Source organism: Cyprinodon tularosa, unplaced genomic scaffold (genome assembly GCF_016077235.1).
Source record: "Cyprinodon tularosa strain WSP-4 unplaced genomic scaffold, ASM1607723v1 ctg1017, whole genome shotgun sequence".
In the NCBI taxonomy this organism is placed as follows: Eukaryota; Metazoa; Chordata; class Actinopteri; order Cyprinodontiformes; family Cyprinodontidae; genus Cyprinodon; species Cyprinodon tularosa.
This window is the reverse complement of record NW_024037802.1, coordinates 108,777-134,556: the sequence shown is the minus strand read 5'-3', so window position 1 is coordinate 134,556 and position 25,780 is coordinate 108,777. Positions and strand designations below refer to the sequence as shown.

Below are 25,780 nucleotides of genomic sequence, written 5' to 3'. Positions count from 1 at the left end.
AAAATACTATATGACACTATACTCTAATCCAGACCCTGTAGATGAAGTGATGATCAAAAAATATTTATTATCCTTGGATCTTCCCTCCATTGGACAGGTCCAAAATGAGTCTTTGACCACTCCGATTACAAAGGAAGAACTGGATAAAGCCATTAGTAATTTGAAAAATAATAAGTGCCCAGGGAGCGATGGCTTTCCAAATGAGTGGTACAGGGTCTTCAAGGAGGACCTTACGCCCACTCTACTTGAATCTCTGAATTGGACTCTCAAATACGCCAAAGTACCCCCGTCATGGAAAGAAGCAGTGATATCAGTGATACCAAAAGAAGACAAAGATAAAACACTATGCGAATCTTATCGCCCCATCTCCATACTAAATGTAGATTACAAGATATTCACATCAATAATCTCTAAAAGGTTGGAGCATATCCTCCCTGAGCTAATAAATGAAGACCAAACTGGATTCATAAAGGGCAGGCAAACCCAAGATAATATCAGACGCACACTGCATGTCATAGATCAAATACACAAAAAAAAGCTCAGTGCAGTGTTGCTTAGCCTTGATGCAGAGAAGGCGTTTGATAGAGTTAGCTGGCCTTTTCTTTATAAAGTGCTGGAGACATTTGGCTTCAATGATCAAATTATTAGCTGTATTAAAGCTCTTTATGGGGATCCTACAGCCAGGTTGCGGATTAATGGCTCATTGTCTGGTAGCTTTAACCTTAAAAGAGGTACAAGACAAGGCTGTTGTCTTAGTCCTTCCCTCTTTGCATTATTCATTGAGCCATTGGCTCAGGATATTAGACAAAATGATCATTTGGAGGGGATCAACATAGCAACAGAGGAACATAGAATAAGCCTGTTTGCTGACGATATTATCACTTACTTAAAGAACCCAAACATAATAATCCCTAAACTTTTTTCCATTATGGAAAATTTTGGTGAGATGTCAGGATATAAACTCAATATTAAAAAGACACAGGTACTATGTCTGAATTATACACCTAGCAGTAATATGAGGAGTAATTATAAACTTAAATGGGACACAAAATCAATAAAATACTTAGGTGTGAATATCACCCAACATCTAAAAGACCTATATGAGTCAAACTATGGTATTCTAAGTGATCAAATTCAGAAAGATGTAACACGTTGGTCAATGTTGGCCTTAGATTTTAGCACAAGAATAGAGGTGATAAAAATGAATTTGCTGCCTAGATTATTATATGTCTTCCTCTCCCTCCCCATAAGGATCCCAGAAACCCAATTTTCTACATGGAATAAGGTCTTATCTAGATTTATCTGGGCGGGTATTAAACCTAGGGTAAGACTCAGAACACTCCAGTTAGAAAAGGAAAAAGGAGGACTTGCTTTACCTGACCTTAAAAAATACTACTGGGCGGCCCAACTGAGATACGTTGTTTATTGGTGTTCTCCAACATATAGCGCAAAGTGGAAGCAAATCGAATTCAATCTTGGTAAAATACCACCCCCTGCAAAATTGGGGTGTAAAATTTTAACAGATAGTAAAGAGGAGGGAACTATTCTGGGCGAAACTTTGAAAACATGGTATGAGGTCGTTAAGAAAAACAAAATTGAAGGTGATAGTAAATTATTAATATGGCCATCTCAAATGCCCAGTTTTGGCCCCAGTGGGTCAGATGATACATTTATCAGGTGGATGGAGAGGGGAATTACGGCAATATGTACACTCACTGAAGGGAAAATATTTAAATCATTTGAAAAAGTTAAAGAAGAATTCAATCTTGAAAACAGAGACCTATATCGCTACCTACAATTGCGTCACTTTTACGACAAAGAGGTTAACAGGGACCTATCAGAAGGAATTAGTGAGGTGATTATAATCTTGACACGTGCATATGGTGGAACTCCCTCAAAAATTGTATCAAAGTTGTATAATAGTCTCCAAAAATGCGATGGCAGAAATTCATTCTATGTTAAAGAAAAGTGGGAACAAGAATTCAACATTACATTAACTGGGAGTGACTGGTCCTCCATGTGTAAAACACAACAATCTTCAACCAGCTCAAGAAGATGGCGAGAATTTGGATGGAAAAATCTAATTCGTTTTTTTATCACCCCATATATAAAATCAAAACAACTTAGGCAACAACAGAAATGCTGGAGAGGGTGTGGACATGTAGATCCCAATCACTCCCATATCTTTTGGTCATGCATTGAACTGCAGCTATTCTGGAACAGTGTCATTCAGACAGTAGAGGAAATTTTATGCTTATCTATACCCCGAAATCTGAGCTTTGTATACCTAGGACTTATGCCATATGAAGTCATTGGAAAAAAAGACATTTACCTCTGCAAAATATTACTGATTGCTGCCAAAAAGGCATTGACAAGGAATTGGTTGAAACGTGACCCACCTGGGCATGGACAATGGCTGAATATTGTAGATGAACTATACACCATGGAAAATTTGACTTTTCGTCTGAGCCTTAAAGAAGGTGACTTTGAGAAAAAATGGCAGAAGTGGTCAATGTTCAAGGCCAAAACCAAACCATAAGAGGAAAAAAAAAAAAAAAAAAAAAAAAACTTTGGTAAATATGGCAACGGATGCTCCCCCCAGCTTGTTTTTTTGTTTTTTTCTTCTTGTTTTTTCTTTTGTTTTTGTATTATGAAAAAGACTAAATAAAGAGTTGGAAAAAAAAAAAAAAAAAAAAAGCAATTCACAAGTAGAATCCAGAAATTATAATTTAAGCAAAACTGAAACTAAAAACTTGACATAAGTAGTTTATTCTGAAAACCATAAAATATCCATACAAGATAACAAGGGAAGAAAACAACATGACAGTAACAGTGTCCGGGTGGATCATCAAAATAAGTGGTCCTTCTAATTGTCAATCATCCTGGTGATATGTTTATGTAAGGCCGTCCTACGTGCTCGTCCCCATCTTCACTTAGCGGTGGTGAGTCCGACATATTGGAAAAATTGAAAATCTTCTTTTGGAAAGTAAGCCTGTATTAGCGATGCAAACAGCAACTTTTAAACAGAGTGTGCACAAGGAGAAATGGTTTAATAGGTGTTCCCTCTCGGGAGCAGGTGCAGGGTTGTGCATGTGCATTTTTTGCTCTAAAGGAATAGTACACCCAAAACATGATTAGCCTTCATTTTCTACTCACCTGAATGCGCACCAGATGAAAGTGTGCATTCAGCTCGGCAAAGAACTCATGCTCTTCCTCAACACTGAAGTCCTCAGACATTTTTCTTTCGTTGTTTCTTTCTTTGCACAGGTAAACAGGACATTTCTTCTTCTACGCTTGCATTATCGGCAGAGCAGACGCTGAATGCGCACTTTCATCTGGTTTGGTCTGCCGCGGTTTCCGTAGACTCGTGAACGCGCTTTTAGGAAATCCTATACACTACTGTTTATGCTCTAAAAACATTCTAAATGACTTCGTTTCGAGTAAATTATGGACGCTAACCACTCAGGACACTTGGAAAACATTGGACGAGCAGTATGGAGAAATATTGACACGTTTTTTATGGACTTTTATGGACCTTTCTGCCTCGGGCGCCATAGACCTCCATTATTTGAATGTCAGCAGACAGCAAGAAGCCTCCCAGATCTCCAGATGCATTTGAGATATCAAAAAAGTACTCCAGAGTGTTGTTCAGCATGGGGGTGAGTAGAAAATGAAGGCTAATCATGTTTTGGGTGTACTATTCCTTTAAGGTGGAGAGGGCAGGCCATCTAAAAAATTTGCAGAATTCCTCCACAATACCTTAAATTGTTTCATCCCTAGTGCAAAGTCAGTAACTGTAGAAGAGTCGAGAAAGCAGCCTGGATTAGGCCACAGTTTTGGTTAAATCCAAGCAAGAAGCTTTTCCGTCTTAAATATTTTCCAAGTTATATTGGTAACAATGTAGTATAAACTTTCCCTAATTTCTCTAGGGATTAATAAAATTTCAGTATATTTACTAAATCAAACAAAGTAACCTGACATTTTTTGGGTAAAGTGCACTAGTAAGGATTTGTTGATACAATACGTATCATGATACCAGGGCCGTGCAGAGACCACTAAACTGGCAGGTGCTCAAAAAAAAAAGGGCACATCTTATTGCATTTTAGGACAGGATATTAACAAAGTCACATAGCTTTCAGAGTTTAATGAACAATGATAAATAACAAAATTGTGAGACATACAATCAAAGCTAAGGGAAATCTGTACATAGAACATAGAACTATGCATATGTAAAATATTTTATTAGTAATTTCTTTCTGCAGGTCTATTTTGTTATAGGAAAGTATTACAATATTCAAACCTGCAATTTAGCCAAAGATGTAAATCAGAGCTGGACCACCAGACATATTTTGTCTTTACAGAATTAAACTGTTAAAAATGCATACAAGGGCACAATGCAACCTTTTAGTGTACTGTAATCTATAAAAAGAATGTCTGCCTGGTTTGCTGTACTGACAGTGGAGATGGAGACGGTCCATTCAGAAAAGCAGAGCTGCTGCATCAAACTTTAACGTGGAACTGCAGAAAAAAAAAGAACAAAACAAACATTTTATTAATGCATGTCACCATGAGAAAAGCCTACTCTGTTTGTGTCTTAGTGTATTTTGTAAGTACCTATATACATTTTCTTCAATCTTTCCTCTTCGTTTTTTCTTGTCAGTTTCTCTTTTCTTTTTTTCCTCATTGTCTCATCTTTTCTGTGTTGAGTGAAGGTCAATGTCTTATTTATTTCAGTCTCTTGCCTTCCTTTTTCCCCCAAACTAAATCCAAGATTATGATCCAAAAACGTATTTTCCGTCATGGTGATTTTACTGTTTAAAAACAGATTTCCAACTTTTAAGCATTTTTGCTATTTTTGTTCTCTTTTGTTCACTGCAGCAGTTTTCTGTTAGCCATGTCTTTAAAAATGTTAATAACCTCACTGTGAATGATTGGCACATCCTTCTCGATTGCCAACAAAAGAAGGTCTGACAACCGATCCTCCCTGCATAAGCTGCGCAGTTTTGTTTTCACCAGCTTCATACATTATATCTATCATATATCTATCATGGTAGTTCTGGATGAGTTCTCCTTTAAGATACATTTACCTAATGCTAGAATAAATGAAATGTACATCATGCAGCAAAGGAAATTAGAAAATCAGACATATATCCATTATGGAGATGATAGGTTTTTGACGGGCGATGTGCCCCTACTGCATAAGTAATACTGAAGAATGTCCTACTATCATTAACGACACAGGGAAGCTTTTTAGTTATCTTGCTTTGCTAGCAAAGTCATTAGCTAGCAGCTAGCTCATAGCACAAGAACAACAGCCTAATGTCTGTATGATAAAAATACTGAATCGATAGATAAGAACAGCTTTTCCTCACCTGGCTCTCTCCTCCCGCTCAGTAGTTCTTCAGAGAAAGGCGCGCCGCGTCCTATACTTTCCTCCGTTTAAACCGCTACTCTTTGCTAAAGTAGAGAAATTATACAACGTTCAAAGTTTTCCGTTGTCTGACAAGTAGGAAGCCTACTCCAGTATTTTCACCAAAAATTATGTTTTTTAATTCACAAAAAAACTGTTCTGTAATAATTACAGAACAGTTTTTTGTGAATTAAAAAACATAATTTTCAATGTAAAAGACTAAAAGCACAGAGTAAACAGTGTTTTAGATCAAACAATACTGCATCATCCATGGGGCTCATTTGGTTTCACTTACATGTCTATTCAGGTTGACATTGGAGAGGCGGTGCAGACTGAAGACATAGCCATCCGTCCGATCATGATTGATCTTGCTTAGGGCCAAATGAGCAGCGGCCACAGTGTAATGTGGAATGTTCGCTACCTTTAGCTCCGCAGTTAGCCGCCTTATGTGACTGTGCGAGAGGCAAGTGCGTCGTCACCGGCAAAAGGTCAAAGGTAACAATGTGACCGGAGGGCTTATTGTATTGTTTTTCTTGCAAAAAAAAAAAGATAATAATAATTTCAGTACATGTGTCAAATAAAAAAAAAAAAGGACCAAAAGGGCACATTGGGATCATGGAGCAAAAGGGGCAGGTGCTCAAGCCCCCTTAGCCCCCCCCTCTGCACGTGCCTGCATGATACACGTGTAACGATAAATTTCCTAATGGATCACGATACATTTACAAAGATGATATATTCCGATTTTTATAATAATAATAAAGGTTCTGGAAAACCTCAGGAGATCTTGTTGTTCTGCTGCTGCTGCTGCAGAACAGCTGTATAATAGGTTCTCAGGTGGTGCGCTACCATCAATTGGCCGAGTTATATTATAAAAGTAAGAAAATTTATTTGATATTTGCCTATGAATATATTTTACATTTAAAATCTATTCGGCCAAAATTTCAATCAATACCAACTAGAGCTGGGCGATATGGCGATATATATTGTGAGGACGAGAGAAACATGTCTATCGTGACCTTTCTCCTCTATTTTTTCTATCGTGATAAACTTTTTTATTATTATTATTACTGCTAATATACATTTTAATATAATTTGTTAATATAACATTTTGCGTTTTTGCTATGCAAACTCTAAGTGTATATAACGAAAAAAAAAGAGAATAAAAAGATAATGTGTAGAGAACGTGGTTTTGCGACACTACACCGCTTTACGTCACGCGGCTTTGCACCATACGTTTGCGACATTACTGACGGAGAGAGCCTGTAAAAATTTCTTTCTGGCTTGAAAAAAAATGAATGATGGACACCCAAGAAAATGTTACCACAGCAGCGGTTACAGAGTCCGAAACGGTTGCCAGGTCACAGACACAACAAACACCACTTTTGCCCAAAAGGGGAGGCAGCTCGGTTGTTTGGTTATATTTCGGATTTCAGCCATCTGATAAAGAACAAACGCAGCCGATATGTAAACTGTGCAGCAAAGCCGTTCCAGCGGCTGATGCAAATACTTCCGGCCTCTTTTACCACCTGAAGAAAAATCATGAACAAGAACACGGGAAACTACAACCACTCCGATCAAAACAAACAAGGGATGAAAATACAGGAAGCACTGGAAAGAAATTCTCACAGCCGAAGCTTAAGGAAGCATTCGCCCAAGGATCACAATCTGAGAAGACGTCTCAGCGACACAAGCAGATCACAGGTGCTATTTCACACTATATCTGTAAAGGCATGGCCCCCGTTTACATAGTCGAGAAAGACAGCTTTCGGGACCTCGTCCGTACACTCGATCCCAGATATGTGATGCCTAGTCGAAAACATTTCAGTATGATATTGAGTCATACTGAATATGATATTCAGTATGATATATGAGTATGAGTCTCACCATCCATTTCATCAAGGACTGGACCCTCCTAGTGGAAAACAAGGTAAGTGAAAGACGAGAGAAAAACCTGGCCTTGGAATTTTATAAAATGTCAATAACAAACGAATATTAAATGATTAATTACTGCAGCGCAATAGCCAAGATTCTATACTGTTCACTGTCATGGCCGCAAATTGCTTAACTGGTGTTCTTGGTTTGGGGTTGGGATTCTCATATTAGGAAACAAGATGATGGGTAAAAAATAGGCGATGAAAGATTTTTTTCAACCCTGCCCATCTGACGGACTATGAAAATATAAAATGCAACATCGGTTGTGGTATATTGTGATATATATCGTTATCGTGATATAAAATAATCCATATCGTGATATAGTTTTTTTTCCATATCGCCCAGCCCTAATACCAACTAAGTATCTTGATATTTGACAGAATCCCTAATAAATTCTTTAGGTTTGCTCAGAGCATTGATACGCTCCAAGTGCTGCACACTGACCTAATAATAATCATTTGATATATCTCAAATTAAGCAAATACTTTACTAAAAGGTTACACAGTTCCTCTACCTAAAGAAATATCTGGATGTTTTGGCATTCATAATTAGACCCCTTCACTCAGTATCCTGCAGTAACCTACTTTGATGCAACACTTCAAATCTTAAAAGGCAATTTTTCTATCAGCTTTTTTACATGTTTTGCACTTTCTTTGCGATAGAATAGATGTTTACAAACTGAACTTTTAGTTTCTACTTTGAGACTTTTTTAAGAAAGGAATTGATCTAAAACTGTTCCACTGTAGCTCTGCATGTTTAGTGTCTCCATATGCCTGGAGGGCCGACCTCTCCCAAAAAAAGTGTACAAAATGTTGGAATTTAAAAGTGATTATGGGGAACTACCTGAACAGTTAAAATATACCAGGACTTTGTTCTAATTCTTCATCCAAAGGGTTACACTAGTCGTCCATGTAAGGTTCAGTTACATAGTATAAAGGTTTCTGTGAAAAAAAGAGGAAACTCTTTGCAGGGAAGTCAGGTGGATACTGATCAGCTGTGACCATGATGTCCTGAGGTGGAGCTGAAAACAGACATGAGTCTGTAATGGAGATCTCTGCATGAGGCTGTGGAAAAATCACAGTCAGTCTAAACTGTTTGTTGTGAATTCCCTAAATAAGATCAATAAAAAAGGCAAAACCTTTACGTAACTATTCAGCTTAACAAAAAATAAAAAATAAACAGTTTACAGTTCCTAATTTGATCATGTTACAACAACAAGCCTCAATGTACTTTAGTTAGATTTTATCTGATTAACAAACACTAAATAGTGTTTGGTTATGAAGGGAATAAATTAATAAAAATAATTATAAATAAATAATTCAATGCAAAACAGCTCTAGCTCAGTCAGATTGGTTGGAGAGCGACAGTAAACATTGATTTTTAGAACTTCTTAAAATTTCTAAAACTACTATTCCGGTCTGTACTTTGACTAGGCCACGCTGACACTTTAACCATTGTATGGTAGCTCTGACTGGATCCTCCTCTCCTGTCTAAATTATTTTCTAGCCTCTAGTCGGTTGCTCTGAATTTAGCGTCATTCAGATGACCAGCTTATCTATTCCTACTGCTCAAATGCATTTTCACATCATGTTCAGCCACTACTATGCTGACCAGTAGGGATGGTGTGTTAAAGGTTAGGGAAAAATACGAACCACATGTATTGATGATTATTTTTGATCTCTTCTGATCAGAATCTTCTACTTGAGAATAACTCCGGCTGGAGGACACAGAGGACTTGGAACTAGGGTTGTGAATTTAAAATAATTTTGTAATAAGATGCCCAACACAGGTCAGGATATGATTTATCCTCAATTAGGGTTGGGAATTGAAAAGATTTTCACGATTCCGATTCCCTTTTCGATTCTATGAAATGATTCGATTCTTTATCGATTCTTTTTTCGATTCCAATTTGGGGGAAAAAGGAGAACAAACAGTTTGATTATCAGAATCAACTTTGTTTACTTAACTATTGCACAATCTTACAAACTCAACAAGATCAAGATGTCCACAGGAAATGTGAAACTGGAGTAACATCTGTGTTTAAATGAAAAATAAATATACAAGAACAAACTTAATAACCAACAATGTCTAATAACAAATGATGGGATAATAACCTATTTTAAATAACAAAAAATACTAATTATAAAACAGTAGTAGGAAAAATTAACAGTTCTTTTGCAGAAAGATGAGCATATCTGCTTTTTCTGGAAGGATACAGGATCTTTCAGGGCTTATGGTGTCTCCAGCCGTGGAGAACACCCTCTCAGATGGGGTGGAGGAAGCCTGCACACAGAGGTAGTTTTCAGCCAGTCAGATAGCAAGGGCAGCGTATCTTGCTTGTTCCACCACCACAGTGTGGCGCTATCCCTGCAGGGGATGGAGGGCAAGCTTTTATAGAGCTGGATTTCCTGATCTACCCTCTGGGCTAAGGAAAGACGGGGCTTTGATTCACAAAGTGACCGCAGCTCGTTGTCTTCCTCCTCGAATAGTTCTTCCAACTTGCGTAACTTGCGTAACTTGCGTAACTTACGTAACTTACGTAAAAAACGTGACGTAAGTCGTGCTCCCCAGAGCCGGCGCTCTAGGCTCTGGTGCTGCGGGAATCGAAAAAAGAATCGTTCAGTGAGCTGCCAAACGATGCCATGGAATCGGAAAATACGAAACCGGTTCTTAACAGGAACCGGTTTTCGATTCCCATCCCTATCCTCAATATATCCCAGGATAGATTACATTAGAAGGAAGGCAGACACATAGATAAAAACAGCCAGAGCCTTCAGGCCATAGATCTGCAAAGGCCATATCCAGGAGAGAACATAAAGATTTAGAAAGTCAGAAACTCTCATGGGTCTGTCCATTGAGAGCCTTATGGCACAGAGAATCGACAACACGCAGACCTCAAATGAGAGTTAGGACAGTCTTGGGGATTAAAACAAATAATTGGTATATGATTAGATGTCTGGCTTCTCTAACTTCTCCTTAGATGTAAGTGTGTGTATGAATGGTTGTTTGTCCTGTTCGTCTCTGTGTAGCCCTGCGACAGACTGGCGACCTGTAATAGGTGTACCCCGCCTTTTGCCCGTAGACAGCTGGAGATAGGCACCAGCACTCCTCGCTACCCCACTTGGGATTAAGCGTGTCAGAAAATGGATGGATGGATGATTAGATGTCTATTGAAATTTTATAATAAATAAATGTGTTCCATTCCATCCATCCATCCATCTTCCTCCGCTTATCCGGGTTCGGGTCGCTGGGGCAGCAGCTTAAGAAGGGAGGCCCAGACTTCCCTCTCCCCAGCCAACAGTCTTCTAGCCCCTCAGGATGAACCCCAAGGCGTTCCCAGGCCAACCGAGAAACATAGTCTCTCCAGCGTGTCCTGGGTCTTCCCTGGGGCCTCCCCCCGGTGGGACGTGCCCGGAACACCTCACTGTGTTCCATTCCATTAACTGATAAAGTCTGCTTAGAAAGAATGTCCTTCAGTGTTGTAAGTAGGGCTGAAACAATCAGATTAATTTAGTAATCGATTAATTGTTAACTGGAGTAAAGAGAGTTTAAAACATGCCTTTAGCTGACAGAGTGACCCACTTAGAGCAGCAATTATACCCTGATTGTAAAAAATATATAAACATTTGGCATTTAATATAAAAAAAGAAGATCGTCTCTCAATAATCTCTATCCAGAACTTCAAATGTGGAATAGTTTTAGTTTCACCTGGTTTCATTTCATAAAGTCTTCTTCTTTGGCTATCCGATTATTAATTGATAAATCGAAAAAATAATGAACAGATTAATCGAATAGCAAAATACTTAGTTGCAGCCCTAGGTGTAAGGTACCACGGTCCTCTAGAGGGCACCGCTGTTCATTCTTAAGCAGAGCCTCACTGGTTTTTGCAATAGAATTAAAGGCTGAGCGGAGACGTGCTAGAGCAGAAACATAAATGGATCCAGAGTCCAGTCTGAAAATATTAACACTGTTAAATAGAGACAAGGATGCAGATTGAACTCTCTATGGTTATATTTGTGAATATAAACACTTAATAAACTCCACAGGTTCAAGCAGTCACAGGGGACTCAAACCCCAAACAACAGGGATACCAAAATAGATAAATGATCAATATCTTCGGATAAAAATATACTTTTATCTATACGTTTAATTTGATAGCTGGGAAAAATATTGCAATATATATCAGTATCGTGATAACGTCGTATTGTGACCCAAGTATCGTCACACGTAGCGTATCGCAACACCCATCCTAATACTCAACACAGTCTTTACATCTCTCTATACAGGAAATCATATGTGTGTCATACATCTTATTCATCATTTTTAATCCTCTTTACTTATTTCTATACTATTACCTTTTCTAACAGAAAATTTGTCATAGATCAGCACTGCTATGTTCCTTTTGTGTGTCTGCTTCTTTTTGCTTGAACCCCAGTCAGCCTCGGCAGATGGCCACTCACACTGAGCCTGGTTCTGCTGGAGGTTTCTTCCTGTTAAAAGGGAGTTTTTCCTCTCTACTGTCGCTACAAGCATCCTTAGTGTGAGGGATTGCCTTTAAGTCAATGAGTCGATGCAATCAGCTGGTTTTTTAAGATAGAAAACTTTAAATCAATCTGACCGGATGATCTGGTTGAATTGTCTCTGTAAAGTGCATTGGAGTGACATGTGTTGTGAATTGGTGCTTTATAAATAAACTACTGAAGTTAGTGACTCAATAGGTTCCTGTTTTGTTATACCTTGTAAAAAGGTTGATAATGTGCAAGAAAACACCTTTGCTTATTCAATCAATATTCAGGCCCAATAAATTGTCAACATATAAAGTACTTTTCTTAAAACGAGGTTGCTGTAAAACATATTGGCTCCTTTGTGTAATGGAAAGATCATCCTGATACAAGAGAAAAATGTCCGCTTATCAGTTAATTATTGGGGGATCGATTAGATCAATCAAATTTAGATTTATTGATTCATTAACAACATGAAGTCTGGTCTAATTTGGGAAAATGTGGCCCAGATTTCACAGAACCAAGAAAATCCACAGATAAATCTTCATAGTCTATAACACCTGGTGATAAACTAACATAACAATAAACTCATAATTCAATACTTGTTGTTTTTTTTTGTCCCTGTAATAAAACAAAGGCATTAAATAGCTTGTAAGTCAGTAAATTCAACTAAAACAGATACTTCAACGTTGGTTTCCTGTTTGAGAAGTACAGCTCATTCTAGTCATACCTCACTATACTCTGCTGAGTTACCTAAATATTTCATAAATTATTGCCAAGGACAGTAAGTGCTTTTCTGAGAGGCCCCAAAGGAGAACTTGTGAGTCAAACTTTTCATGTCACACTTCTTAATAAAGACTCCTGCTCACACTTAGGGGTTGGTATTCACAGTCATCTGATTCGCAGCAGCTTGTTCATTTTCACATGGGTTTTAAAGCAAAGAAAGGTCATCTAAGAGGCACGGCATCCCTCGGCTGTCCTCCAACGCCTGCCGACGTTTCTGGTTTTGATCAGCGGAGCAGGTAAAAAGGCTCAATGAGCTGTTCAGCCAAAGGAATCACATGACGTTGGACACAGCAAAGCATGTCTGATCTTGGAGATGACAACATCTTCTCCTTTCTGTCAAAATCAAGTTCAATAACTTTTTTTTCCTTGCTCAATTTTTGGAATTACTGAGGCAATATCTTTTCTTTCAAAGCATGTATGAGGAAAAAGCTGCTTTTCAAACTAGATAAAACAGGAGGTCAAATTTTTAGAAATCTGATTGGCCTCTATACTGTATAAGAACGACCTTGAAGGCAGAGTGTTAGCACTCAACCTCACAGAGAGCAAGTAAAACCTTCCTAAAGTTTACTGCTAGACGACTAACCTGCTAAACTCTACTGGACTTTAAATTGACCCATCATTTTTCTTCAGTTAGGACAAAGATAAAGCTTTCCAAACACGCCAGGTGAGTTCAGTGTTAAACCAATGAGGACTGTGTGAGATTACATCTAACAAAACATCCCGGAAAGCTTCTTCAAAGAGAGAGACACTCACTGAAACACAAGGCCGTCAGTGAAACTTGAAAGTTTTGTGTCGTTTCTGAAGGAGAAGGATCCAAAATATATATCACTTTAAATGTCAGTTCAGTTTCTAGATCTAAAACATTTTTAAAACCAACAAACTGTTGGCTAAGCTGAAGAGAAAAGAGCACAGATGAACCTAAACACTGTTAAACAGAGTGTGCACGAGGAGAAATGTGACCGTGCACGCTCTTGCACGGGTTTAATAAGCGTTCCCTCTAGGGAGGGGGTACAGGGTTGTGCATCTGCATTTTATCTTATTTTTTCGAATGGAGAGGGCGGGTCTATTCAGAAGATTCACGAGATTTACGATTCACTAAGAGGCGCACCTCACCTTCATTCTGTACCGTTGTCAGGTCTGCTAATACCAATGCTAGCCAAACCAAACATTTAAATTAGCAGTTTATAAAAAAAATCTGCAAACTCCTTTCCTTCCAAAATTTAGCACCAACTCTGAAAAGTCTGACCGATGTTCATTTACTGTCATTTTGCTTTTTGTTTGGCTAAATTCCTGGAGCTTCTACCATCAGCTAAAGCTTAAGCTCAACATACGATTCCTATTGGTGCAGAATCCTATGTTAAAGCCTAGGCCTCACAATGTATTTTGTGTATGTATTTTGGACCTGTCTAATTGGATTAAAGATTTAATCATAAACTTCACTACTGTAAACGTTCTGTGCATGTATTATTTTTCAAATATGTATTTTCTATTATGGTTTACATCATTTTATCATTACACACCACAAATGAAATGTACAAATATTTCTATTAGGCACCAACAAAGTACAAACAGAGTCAGACTGAATCCCTAACATAGAAGAAAAGAGAATAAACATAAAATACAAGCATAAATCATCAACGTATTTCACTTTCCAGTGCATAAAGCCAAGTTTTAGTTGTTGTTTCTTTTAAACATCAGAGTAACATTTTGAGATTTCCATAGTTTAACACCTGCAACATAAATACACGTTTGTTTTAACTCAATCATTGGCCGCCCCTACCATTTTTCCCCTCTAATACAGATGGTGGCAGCAGTAATACTCTCAAAACATTTTATTTTTTTTTTGGTTGATTATACATATCAATATACTAACATCAAAGATGATAAGTACAGAATTCATGCTCTTTTCAGAACTAGATTTTGTGTTATATGGGGTAAAGAGAAAATTTTGTGTCATCTAGGAGTCTTCAGTGAAATCAAAGATAAACAATTTTAATAAAAACTTATCAAATAACCAATTTATGTAGATATCAGGGCTTGTAAATATAAATTTTATGCAGCACGTTTATCGATACAAGTAGGGAAATAAAGACGATGATGATTGATTTACGCCCTGAACTCAAAGCTCAGTTTTATCCATTACACCTTTTATCTAGAAATTACGGATGTTTAAATATATGCATCCATTTGCTAGCAAAGGCTGTAGGAAAGTATAGTTTCTCTTTATTTAGAAAATATGGATGTTTTACTCGTTAATTTTTCTGTTGGAACAGTGTAGGCTACATTCACACTGCAGGCCTTGATGCTCAATTCCGATTTTTTTTGTGAAATACGATTTTTTTTGCTTTGCCGTTCACATTTAAATATATGCGACTTGTATGTGATCCCCTGAGTGAACTGCAGTCATACAACGCAAGTGTCCCGCATGCGCAGTAGAGGAAGCAATAACGTCACAAGCAAGCATGCTCAGTGAACATGGATGGTAGTGCCGGAGCGGATCTAGCGATCTTTCCCAACCATAAAAACACAATCTTTTCAGTGGTTAAACATAAATACTGCTCTCCGCATCGCATCATCATCCGCTAGGGTTGTTGTTTTTCTTGCAAGACCCAGAATAGTGACCTTTGTTGGGTATTAATGGCGTTCAGGTCAGATGAATGCGGCCTGGCCATTCAGACCCATGTCGCATTTGAGAAGCAGATGTAAAATGTCTAGATGTTCTGCTGTTGTTGCATATGTGTTGTCTGCATATGTATAAGTTGCACATGTATTTGTTGCATATGTAGATTCTGCATGTCTATGTTGTATATGTAGGTGTTGCATATATCTATGTTGCATAAGTAGATTCTGCATGTCTATGTTGTATATGTAGGTGTTGCATATATCTATGTTGCATAAGTAGATTCTGCATGTCTATGTTGTATATGTAGATGTTGCATATGTCTATGTTGCATATGTAGATTCTGCATATGTCTATGTTGCATATGCAGATTCTGCATGTCTATGTTGTATATGTAGATGTTGCATATATCTATGTTGCATAAGTAGATTCTGCATGTCTATGTTGTATATGTAGATGTTGCATATGTCTATGTTGCATATGCAGATTCTGCATGTCTATGTTGCATATGCAGATTCTGCATGTCTATGTTGTATATGCAGATTCTGCATGTCTATGTTGTATATGTAGATGTTGCATATGTCTATGTTGCATATGTAGATTCTGCATATGTCTATGTTGCATATGTAGATTCTGCATATGTCTATGTTGCATATACAGATTCTGCATGTCTATGTTGCATATGCAGATTCTGCATGTCTATGTTGTATATGTAGATGTTGCATATGTCTATGTTGCATATGTAGATTCTGCATATGTCTATGTTGCATATGTAGATTCTGCATATGTCTATGTTGCATATGTAGATTCTGCATGTCTATGTTGCATATGTAGATTCTGCATGTCTATGTTGTATATGTAGATGTTGCATATGTCTATGTTGCATATGCAGATTCTGCATGTCTATGTTGTATATGTAGATGTTGCATATGTCTATGTTGCATATGTAGATTCTGCATATGTCTATGTTGCATATGTAGATTCTGCATATGTCTATGTTGCATATACAGATTCTGCATGTCTATGTTGCATATGCAGATTCTGCATGTCTATGTTGTATATGTAGATGTTGCATATGTCTATGTTGCATATGTAGATTCTGCATATGTCTATGTTGCATATGTAGATTCTGCATATGTCTATGTTGCATATGTAGATTCTGCATGTCTATGTTGCATATGTAGATTCTGCATGTCTATGTTGTATATGTAGATGTTGCATATGTCTATGTTGCATATGTAGATTCTGCATGTCTATGTTGTATATGTAGATTCTGCATGTCTATGTTGCATATGTAGATTCTGCATGTCTATGTTGCATATGTAGATTCTGCATGTCTATGTTGCATATGTAGATTCTGCATGTCTATGTTGCATATGTAGATTCTGCATGTCTATGTTGCATATGTAGATTCTGCATGTCTATGTTGTATATGTAGATGTTGCATATGTCTATGTTGCATATGTAGATTCTGCATGTCTATGTTGTATATGTAGATGTTGCATATGTCTATGTTGCATATGTAGATTCTGCATATGTCTATGTTGCATATGTAGATTCTGCATGTCTATGTTGCATATGTAGATTCTGCATGTCTATGTTGCATATGTAGATTCTGCATGTCTATGTTGCATATGTAGATTCTGCATGTCTATGTTGCATATGCAGATTCTGCATGTCTATGTTGTATATGTAGATGTTGCATATGTCTATGTTGCATATGTAGATTCTGCATGTCTATGTTGTATATGTAGATTCTGCATGTCTATGTTGTATATGTAGATTCTGCATGTCTATGTTGCATATGTAGATTCTGCATGTCTATGTTGCATATGTAGATTCTGCATGTCTATGTTGTATATGTAGATGTTGCATATGTCTATGTTGCATATGTAGATTCTGCATGTCTATGTTGTATATGTAGATTCTGCATGTCTATGTTGTATATGTAGATGTTGCATATGTCTATGTTGCATATGTAGATTCTGCATGTCTATGTTGCATATGTAGATTCTGCATGTCTATGTTGTATATGTAGATTCTGCATATGTCTATGTTGTATATGTAGATGTTGCATATGTCTATGTTGCATATGTAGATTCTGCATATGTCTATGTTGCATATGTAGATTCTGCATATGTCTATGTTGCATATGTAGATTCTGCATGTCTATGTTGTATATGTAGATGTTGCATATGTCTATGTTGCATATGTAGATTCTGCATATGTCTATGTTGCATATGTAGATTCTGCATGTCTATGTTGCATATGTAGATTCTGCATGTCTATGTTGCATATGTAGATTCTGCATGTCTATGTTGCATATGTAGATTCTGCATGTCTATGTTGCATATGTAGATTCTGCATGTCTATGTTGCATATGTAGATTCTGCATGTCTATGTTGCATATGCAGAGTTGCCTCACTGTATCTTGCCAGTCTGCATGTCTGAAAAATCCGTGATTGGTTAGTGCCTTTGCTCTCAGCTGTTAGTCCTTGTATTGGGCAATGTTGTTGCTTCTTGTCGTTGGTCTTTGATGCCTGTTCCCCTCGCCATTACAAACAATGGAAGTAGAGTTTTTTTCATTAGAAATTACTGAAAGGTTATCTTTTCATTATCAATAGTTACAAAATATTTACATTTTGGCGGCTCTAGTATTTACTTCAGGTATTAATTAGGACAGCAAAGGAGGAAGGAGGTGGCATAGGATCAAATAGCGTTGGTATAATATTTGGGGGGGTAGGTACATTTATAGGCTTAAAACTTTAAAATAAACCCAAGGGACCCCGCCTCTGTCCTGTGAATAAATGTGTGTTCACATTGGCAGGATTCAAAGTGCTTCATTTTTTATCTAGTGTCTGAATCACCTGGTTTTTCAATCGCAGCTCAACCAACCAAACTATTTTTCCGGCACTAGCTTCGTAATAACGGATGTTTCAGACATGCAGTCTGGCAAGATTACAGTGAGGCAACATCTGCATATGCAACAAATACATGTGCAACTTATACATATGCAGACAACACATATGCAAAAACATCTAGACATTTTACATCTGCTTATTTTTGATATAAACGGAGCCTCATACAGATCCAGGTTGCATATGGGCCAAAAAAAAAAATAGGATTTGGGTCACTTCAGGCTGCAGTGTGAACGTAGCCTTAGATTGACCCCGAGGTTTCAGTGCTTATCCCCCCTTAGTGTACATTGGTTATTGCCTGGCCACCCTTATAAAAAGATTCTGGCTACGCCTCTGCATTGTTGATGCCTCTCAGCCTTTTTACGACCTTAGAAAAAATAGGTTCAAAAGGGGAAGTAATACGCAGGGACCTTTATTAGTTTCCTTCCCTGTAGTGTTGATGATGCTGGTTGCATGCTTTGCAGGAGGCCCTCAATGACGCACTGAATTTATGATGCAGAATGCGTCCATCCAAAGGCCCCCTGGAGGCCCCTGTACCCCACTTTAACTTTCCAAAATAAAACATCACTTTCGTCACGCGAAAAGAGATGCAGCTGCGGCATAAAAAAAAAGAAAAAAAAAAGTTTGCGTCTTTGAAGATGGTGAAAATGTAATCAAACACTTGACGTCTTTCTGACGCTTCAGAAGTGAAGGTCAGGAAGTTGTCGCTTCTCTACGGATGAAATAATGTCTGCTGAAACAAAGCTTCAGTCAGAGAGCAACATCCCGGATGTTTGCGTCCCGAGATGTTTTAATGAAACATAAAAGACTCACCGCTGAGGTTTGTCCACTTCCGGCTTTGTAAACTCCTTATTTCGGGGCTCCGCCGCTGATGCCGGGTGAAGCGCGCCGCTCGGCCGCGCTGCGGTGACGTTCCAGCGGGCAGAAGGAGACCGCAGGCCGGTGGAGGGAAGCAGCTACCAGCAAAGGGCAGAGTTACCTCCAGACAGCTGGATGCTGCCGAATGAAAACATACACTCCGTCACGCCTTGTCCCCCCAGTTATTTGTCAAAATGAGTCACGGAAGACCAGATAGAGCCCCATGTGACTTCCAGAAGGGGAGGGAAAAAAACATGTTTAGGTACTGCTGGTTTGGACATAACTCCGCCCCTAATTTCAGACCCACTGACTCAGATCCTTTGATACGTTTTTAACAGAATTAAAGCTGATTTAGAGGCAGATTTATTTCGTATTAGAATGGAGAGTTGTTGTAAGAGAAACTCTACATCACAAGCTCTGTAAAACCTGACTAGAGAGGGAGAACAGGTTGAAACTGCATTTCCAGTCATCACCACAAGGGGTCACTGTACAGCAACAAGCACAGACCCATGTAAACAATTTTAAAGGTTCTAAACCAGTAATTATGCTCTTTCTACTAAAGCTGTCTACAAGAATGGACAGATCAGTCTGTACTTTCTAAGCATGCTTATTTAATTCAGTGTTTGCAGCAAGATGCTGCATATCGGTCTTTTGTGGAGAGTGCAATCTAGGGCTGAAAGAATTGATCGGATTATTAACCAATTTAGTAATTGATTATCGTTAACTGAAATATAGGGAATCTAAAACATGCCTTAGAGCAGCCATTATACCAAAATTGTTAAATAATATATAAATGTTTTGCATTTATGATTAAAAAAATTTTCATCTCAAGTGGAAAATTTTAAGTTTTCCCAGATTTAATTCTGTAAAAAAAAACTTCTTTAAGGAACCTTTTGCTATCTGATTATTAATTGATTAATCTAAAAAAAAAAAAAAGATTAACAGATCAATCGATCAATGTCATCTCTTCTGCCATCAGTCATCTTCTGGCAACAGCAGAAGCTCAACAAACTCATAAAAAAGGTCAACTCTGTCCTAGGAATTCCTCTAGAACCTCTGGAGATTATTTCACAACAAATAATTTTTCATAAAGTGAGGAACATTATGGACAACAGTCTCTTCATCAGACTGTTAAACAACGAGTGTCTTCAGTAAGAAGCTTCTCCAGATCCAAGAAGGACATTTACAGAAGATTCTTCCCGTCTACAGCTATCATAACCTACAACCACTGGATGAAAACTGCTCATAAGTTTTTGCAACATTTAATTTCCCTTTGAGATTAACAGAGTATTTTCAAATTAAATTGAAGCAATGCTCTGAAAACACATTTTTGCAAAACGCAGTATATCCTTATCTTCAAGATAAAAAAACAACAACCTAAAACTGTGAGATTCAGAGTCAGAAATTTTAGTTAATTAAAAATTACAGCTTCTACATTTTCTAATTTGAATTTGGTAACGACTTTCCATACTTCATCATTACTACCTTCATTTTCCCGATTAAATCAGGATAGAACAAAAACATGAATGTCAGGTTTGTGTTTTTTATTGTTTATATTTCTCTCCTCCCCTTATAGTCATGCCTAATCCTGTTACTTTATTTTATTGTATTGAGTCTGGAATGTGTGGTAGAGATACAACCACACAGACAGAAAAGTACACAACTAAAAAGTATCAAAATAAAAAAAAATTAATAAAAGAAAACTCTCGAGACAATTAAAACTGATAAAGATGCAAGGAAATAAAAAAGCCCAAAGAAATACATCCGTAAATTAATTATTGTTGAAGTCTGGTTGCTGTGGAGACCAATCCATAAGAGAAAAACTCAAGACCAATAACTCAGAAAGTTTTGTCATCTTCAATATAATCGTTTATCATTTAATAAGGAATCTACAGAGGTTACCAAAGTGGGGGTCAGGAACCCCTGGGGGGTTAAGAGACACTAACTAGGAAGGTCGCGAAATGATTTCTATCATCACTGTGATGTAATCAACGAAGTGTGTGGACAACCCACATTAATTTAGAAAGTACATAATCGGTAATGTCCTATAAAAAAATTTGCTATCAGCTCAATCAACTTCTATAATATAATTGAATAAGAATGTTTAATTTACCATGAAATAAGTAAATGTAACATTTATTATCCAAATAAAGATTCAGTTATTAAAACATACCATAAAAGTTTAAAAGAAACAATTAAACTAATTAAATGTCCCATTAAATACATAAAATATATGAACATTGTTATAAATATTGTTGCAAGCAAAAAAAAAAATGCGAAGGGAAATTTTAAAACAAACACATTTTGTAATTGGAAATGTAAAAAAAAAAAAATGCAATCCCGCAAAGAAAGTGATAAAATGTCATAATAAAAAAAGGTTTTCATAGTAACTTTTCTAACTATTCTTTTGCCAGTGTCAAGACAAACTGTCATGAAAACTAAGGAATTCAAAAATGTAAAATCTGTAAGAAAAAAAGAAAAACAAAAAAGAAAACAACATTTGAAAAAAGGAAACATTAAATATTTTTAAAAAATCTAATCTTTCTTTATTATTCATGATTTTATTTATATTATTATAAAGTCCTTCACACTTCTGAGTGTTTACTATGGTTGCTGATGGGTCCAAATGTCCTGCAAAAACATAAATGTGCAGAAATTTCAAAAAGAACTGCAAAAACTTGATAATTGAAGAGATTAAGTGTTTATAAAAAATAAAAATAAAAAGATTTAAAGGACATCTTACCATTTTTTCAATTCCTCCAAATTCCTTCTGTAACAAATCTGGTACACGTTATCTATGGTCTGGTCCCGTTAAAGTTTGTGATAGTCTCTCCTTGATGGTCTAAAGCACATACATGAAGCTTTAGTAAAAATTCAGTTGTTTTTGTTATTTGTAGCTTTTTTCTTTGCATGTGTTTGCAATGATTTTCCACTTTGCTGTTCTTTATTTTTCTTCTTTGCAGCATTTTTCCTTTACATTTGTGTAATATTTGGTTCACTGTGTCCTCCTTATTCTCCATTCATTTTTTTCATGTCAATGACTGACACAGAGCTCGCTTTACACGTGTGAAAGCTTCTGTCCAATGCAGCACAGTGACACTACTGTGATCCCATTATTTATTTCTCTCACAATACAAATTAAAACACAACTTCCTCCTTTTTGACTAAACTGCATACAAATATTTTTCCGTACAAATATTTAAAATCCAAAATAGCACAAATGAAATGCATTTTTTTAGTGATTTATACAAAAATAAATATATATATATATATATATATATATATATATATATATATATATATATATATATATATATATATATATATATATATATATATATATATATATATATAAAAAAGATTAATACATAACATAAATCCTTTATGTATGTAAGCGTTATGTAGTGGAGCATACAATGTGTTTTGTGTGTTCGGCTTATTTTTGTGTTTGCAGTACTTTTTGTATTTATTGCAAATTAATTAATTTGCATCACATTTGTATCCATCGACCACTGTATCATACAAAAAAGTTTAAAAATAGAACATATTTTGAATATAAAATAACATTTGTGTATGCAGTTGGTATTCCAGAGGAATGATTTATCAATTGCATTGACAGGGTAGACTGTTTTTAGTAGATTAATGGATATTTAGATCAAACCATTGACCCTCAGGCTCAAGAAAGCAGGGGCTGATCTAGAAGGGGGGCATCAGCTAATCACCATTAACTGATTTGTTGCTCCCACTGGAATCACCGCTGCTGGAACAGGCAGTTATCCTCTAAACCAGAAGGTGGCAGCAGTGATACCATCATGTGGAATGTCCTACTTTTCAAAGTTAGTACGTTAACCAAAAACTAACAACAAATGATTCGCACAGCAATATACTAAGGTTAAATAATTATTAATTAATCTTATTTAATCTAATTTAATCAGATTCCTTATTAAAGCGGACTGATGCTGCATCCAGCCCAAATGCTTTGACCAACAGGAACATGCAAAGTCAATGATTGATGTGCATGAAGTTGCCTCAAAAGGTTCTGCAGCAAATATCAAGCAGCTGGAGCAGCACGTTATGAGGATCTAAAAATCTGAGGCGCTTCAGGCTGCAAAGCTGGCAGTGATCAAATAGGAAAATCTGAACTCCCATGCCACAACAAACCAATCTGAGAGAGGCTTTGCAATGTGACGTTGGTGTCCTGGTAGGTTATGAAGGGACCAATGCAAGTAAGCAGGTCATCAGACTAGGAGGAGGTACTAGTAACTCTTGAAGCGACACTCGTCACCTTGCAGATTTTTCCCTGAAGTAGCTGGTGAATCCAGACAAACCACAGATCCGTCCTCCCAGCACCTGTAAAGGCTGATTTCTACTTTGAAACTAGGTGTTGCGGTGAACGCAGAGACGTCCCCGCCCTCCTCCGCAGACACTCTGCTACACCTCTCCCAAATTGTAGGTGACCGCAGACAATCCCACAGAAAGCAGGCCTCTGATTGGTCAGCGCTAGAACACTGGGACCCTTTTACACCCTGGATCCCCGCTCTTTTTCGCCCTCATGTCCCCCCCTTATTGGAAAAACTTGCCCCCATTTCCTCACCGCCTTGGCCGTATCTAGACCCACAGCTAGTTTGTAATTTCCCCATTTTGCATTGTGGTGTGGAATGAACATAGTGCAGACCACGCTTCAACATTGAGTATAAATAAAAAATGTTTGCGTCATACCTGCTTCAAGCTCACTGCGACACACTGCTGCGGGAGAATAACCAGGCCTTAAGAGCACCACTGTTCCAAACAACCTCAATAAGTTGTTACATCCATGCTGATTTTGCTGTTTCTACTTTAGTTAGTTAAATAACATGCTGCTGTCATTTTACATATCTCTGATGTTGCTGCTACTTTCAAATATCCATTACTGTTAAAATCTCCATAGCTGTATATTGGTTATTTATTCTCCAGGTGCACAGTATTTATATAGGTAAAACACTTTGCAGCACAGTATTTTATTTGTTTATTTTTTAACTTCAGTATTATGTTATTCTTATTTTTTTAACAATCTGTTTGCTACTGTAAAAAACAGAATTTTCCCATTGTGGGACGATAAAGGAAATTTTCTAATCTATTCTATTCTAAATCAGTCTACCACTGCATAAAACTAACTACATGGGCACAAGCAATGGAATAACGACATAACAATAGGCACGTAAGCAACATTATCTGGGTGGGCCCCATATGAAGTTTTTTCTTTTCTTCCAGCACCTCTTCTTTGCTTGTTCTTTTCTGGAATCTGCTTAAGTACCTCTTTTTGGTATCCATTGTCGCTAACACATTGTACGTAACGATAATGGTTTTAATCTACGTTCTGGATTACCCATAAATCCAAGTCGTAGTGTAAAAAATAAAATACTCAAATACATTGTTCTTTAAAGATCTTTATTGTGGTTTGAAACATATTATATGAGTGTATTTTTTTTACCAACCGTCTAATTAAAAGGACGACTGTGTGCTTTGCTATTGGTGTTGTGTTTAAATGGCTCACTATCCTGTTAAAATCTGCTATGTCTTGGGGTATAAATACGGCCAGGTGCAGACAAGTTAGTGTCAGGAGGGTTTAAGAGGAATTTTTCGTACCATTACATCTGCATAGAGACATCCTAGACCACATTTGCGTAGGGGGGCAACCAGATGTCGGTGACGGGGCCCCTAAGAGGTCGGACCCCCTAAGCAACTGCAGTCTCTGCTTACTGATAGTTACACCACTGCTTCAGTATTGTGTTATTCTTAGTCTTTTTCTATAATCTGTTTGCTATTGTAAATACTACAATTTCCCCATTGTGGGACAATAAAGGGAATTTTCTATTTATTAGGTATTTTTATTAGTATTAGGGCCAAGCTAGAGATTCTTTTTTTCTTCTATTTCAAGAATAAAGTCGTAACATTACGAGAATAAAGTCGTAAATTACGAGAATAAAGTAGCAAAGAGAATAGTCATAAAATTATGAGAATAAAGTCGTAAAATTCCGTGAATAAAGTCAATACATTACGAGAATAAAGTCGTAACTTTACGAGAATAAAGTCAAAACATTAGGAGAACAAAGTCTTAAAATTACGAGAATAAAGTCATAAAATTACGAGAATAAAGTTGTAAAATTACGAGAATAAAGTGGCAACATTACAAGAATAAAGTCGTAAAAGTACGAGAATGATGTAATAAAATTACGAGAATAAAATTGCAGTGAGAATAGTCGTAAAATTACGAGAATAAAGTCATAAAATTACGAGAATAAAGTTGTAAAATTAGGAGAATAAAGTCAAAACATTACAAGAATAAAGTCATAATAGTATGAAAATAAAGTCATAAAATTACGAGAATAAATTTGCAGCGAGTGATTAAATTACAACAATAAAGTCGCAACATTACGAGAATAAAGTTTTTCAAATTCCGAGAATAAAGTTGCTGTGAGAATAGTCATAAAATTACAAGAATAAAGTAAAAAAAATTATGAGAATAAAGTCGTAAAATTACTAGAATAAAGTTCTAAAATTCCGAGAATAAAGTTGCAGTGATAATAGTCATAAAATTAATAGAATAAAGTAAAAAAATTATGAGAATAAAGTCGTAAAATTACTAGAATAAAGTTCTAAAATTCCGAGAATAAAGTTGCAGTGATAATAGTCATAAAATTACTAGAATAAAGTCATAAAATTCCGAGAATAAAGTCGTAAAAATACAAGAATAAAGTTCTAAAATTCCGACAAT

General features: G+C 36.8%; 1 protein-coding gene across 1 annotated transcript in view; it reads right to left on the bottom strand.

Moving 5' to 3' along the window:
- Positions 1–19,267, bottom strand: part of slc12a9 (solute carrier family 12 member 9) — a 33,743-nt gene extending 14,476 nt beyond the window's left edge. Inside the window, exon 1 of the mRNA XM_038278759.1 lies at positions 18,982–19,267. The gene's annotated coding sequence lies outside the window, so the exon portion shown is untranslated. The remainder of the gene's footprint in view (positions 1–18,981) is intronic.
- Positions 19,268–25,780: the final 6,513 nt, after the last annotated feature.